The 3,067-nt window shown below is 44.0% G+C and overlaps 1 pseudogene; it reads left to right on the forward strand.

The window, feature by feature from the left end:
- The first annotated feature begins 2,016 nt into the window (after nucleotides 1-2,016).
- The window catches only part of LOC126493532 (AP-1 complex-associated regulatory protein-like), a 3,110-nt pseudogene continuing 2,059 nt past the window's right edge, over nucleotides 2,017-3,067 (forward strand).

Genomic DNA, 3,067 nt, shown 5'->3' on the forward strand with positions numbered 1-3,067 from the left:
TTGATGCTAGGAAAACCTTTGACAAAATGCAGCACTCCTTCATGATAAAAGTCTTCAAGAGATCAGGAATACAAGGAACATACCTAAACATAATAAAGGATATTTACAACATGCCTATAGCTAACATCAAATTAAATAAAAAGAAATTCAAAATAATTTCACTGAAATCAGGAACAATACAAAAGATGAGGCTGTCCACTTGCACCATAACTGTTAAATACAGTACTTGAAGTTCTAGCTGCAAAATAAAACAATTAAAGGAGATCAAGGAGATAAATTTGGAAAGGAAGAAGGCAATGTATCTCTATTCGCAGATGATATGATAGTATACATAAGTGATCCCAAAAATTTTACCAGGAAACTCCTATAGCTGATAAACGATTTCAACAAAGTAAAAGGATACAATATTAATTCAAAAAATCAGTAGCACTCCTATCTATATCCAAATGACAAATGGGCTAAGAAGGAAATCAGAAAAGCAACATCCTTCACAATTGTCACAAAGAATATAGAATATCCTGGGGTAACTTTAATCAAGCAAATGAAAGACTTGTATGATAAAAACTTCAAGCCTTTGAAGAAGGAAATTAAAGAAGATGTAAGAAGATGGAAAGATCTCCCATGCTCATGGATTGGTAGGATTAACATAGCAAAAATGGCCACCTTATCAAAAACAATCTATATATTCAACACAATCCCAATCAAAATTCCAACACAATTATTTATAGACCTTGAAAGAACAATACCAAACTTCATATTGAAAGACCCCTAGAGTGAGGAGACTCTCACTCAAGTCTCAGGATAACACAACCCCCCCCAGGAACTCATGAGAGACTGTCCTTACTGCAACCACAAGAGATTTATTGACAGGAACCATTGCCCTGGGGCTAAGACTCATATCCCACACAGGGGTAGAGGAGTTTGACCCTGAGTAGCTGGGAAAAGGGGTATTTAAGGAAAAAAACCATAACCCAAAGGGGATAGGGAGGGTATCATTGGAAAATTCCAAAAAATACCAGTGAAAATCACAAGATTGTTCTCAAGATTATAATCTAACTTTATGGTCAGCTAGTTCCTGGACCAGAGTCACTGAACTGGCTAACTTAGATTTTTGGCTCTACTCTTCCTGGTCCTTCAATATGAAAATAAAAACAAAAAATCTAAAACAATTCTGTACAATAAAATAACTTATGCTGGGAAGTAGGAAGCCCATCCCTCCCCTGTCCTGCCCAGACCATGGAAGAAGCAAGATGTAACCTACCCCAACGAGAAAGGTACTGAACCATGTGGCTAACATAGATAAGAATAATGGGTTAATATAAATGATAAGAGCTAATAAGAGGCCTGAGCTAATGGGCCAATCAGTTTATAATCTTATGGAGACCTCTGTGTAATTTTCTTTGGGGGCTTACTGGCTGTGGGAACTGGGCAGGACAGAAACCCCAATGAGCGGACCCTCATGTGACACTGTACTATAAAGATGTAGCAATTAAAAAACACCTGGTATTGGCATAAAAACAGACATGTTAATCAATGGAATCAAATCCAAGGTTCAAAAATAAATCCACACATCTATGGACACCTGATTTTTAATTTAAAAAGTACTTGAAATATACAATAGAAAAAGGAAAGCATCTTCAACAAATAGTGCTGTTCTCACCAGATGTTGGTTTATAGAAGAATGCAAATAGATCCATATCTATCACCCTGAACAAAACTAAGATCCAACTTGATCAAAGATTTCAAATAATACCAGATACACTAAACATGATAAAAGAGAAGATGGTAAATAGCCTCGAATGCATTGGCATGGGAGAAAAATTCTTGAACAGAACACCAACTGTGCAGGCACCAACAATGGGACCTCATGAAACTGAAATGCTTCTATAGGGCATAGGACATCAATAGAACAAATTGGTAGCCCACAGAATAGAAAAAGATTTTCACCAACCATCTTACAGAGTGCTGACTTCTAAAATATAGAATGAACTCAAGAAACTAAACATCGGGCACGGGCCTCCCGCGGCTGCCGGGGCGGTGACCGACGCGGGCGGCGGATGGCGCGCGGGCCATGCGGACGGCTGGCGACCCGGGACCCCACGGCCCTGCGCTCGTCCCTCGCGCCGCGGTAGCCCGGTGCCCGCGTGCCTAGCGGTGGCCTTTGTCCCCTGGGTCGCCGATTGTCGCACTCCGGCCGGCGCGGATGCAGCTGCTCCGCCTGGGCTCGAGGCTGAAGGAGGAGCGGCGGCGCCGGGCGGCATGCGATGGGGAACTGCTGCTGGACGCAGTGCTTCGGCCTGCTCCGCCGGGAAACAGGGCGGCTGCAGCGAGCCGGCGGCGGATCAAAGTACTTTAGAACATGCCCAAGAGGAGAGCATTTGACCATAGAGTTTGAGAACCTAGTAGAGAGCGATGAGGGGGAGAGTCCAGGAAGCAGCCATAGGCCACTTACTGAGGAAGAAATCGTTGACTTACAAGAGAGGCATTATGATTCGATTGCTGAAAAACAGAAAGACGTGGATAGGAAACTCCAGAGGGAGTTAGCCTTACAAGAGGAGAAGTTAAGACTAGAAGAAGAAGCTTTATACGCTGCCCAGCGTGAAGCAGCCAGGGCAGCGAAAGCTCCTGGAGCAAGAAAAGCAGAGAGCTACACAGCGCTATCATCCTGGCAGTGGAGACTATCAAAGTGCAGGACCAGAAGATGACTTCGAATCTTGTTTGAGAAACATGAAGTCACAGTACGAAGTTTTTCGAAGCAGTAGACTCTCATCTGACGCCACAGTACTGACACCAAATACTGAAAGCCGCTGCGACTTAAAGACCAAGACCAAGTCGGCCAGCGGGAACGACGACAGCACCTCCCTGGACCTGGAGTGGGAAGATGAAGAAGGAATGAATCGGATGCTGCCAATGAGAGAGCGCTCGAAGACAGAAGAGGACATCCTTCGGGCAGCACTGAAGTACAGTAGCAAGAAGGGCAGCAACCCCACGTCCGCCTCTGATGATTCCAATGGGTTGGAGTGGGAGAACGACATCGTCAGCGCCGAGATGGACGATAACGGCAATT

Source organism: Alexandromys fortis, unplaced genomic scaffold, assembly GCF_014885135.2.
Source record: "Alexandromys fortis isolate MF-2015 unplaced genomic scaffold, M_Fortis_MF-2015_v1.1 scaffold_297, whole genome shotgun sequence".
NCBI classification, from domain to species: Eukaryota; Metazoa; Chordata; class Mammalia; order Rodentia; family Cricetidae; genus Alexandromys; species Alexandromys fortis.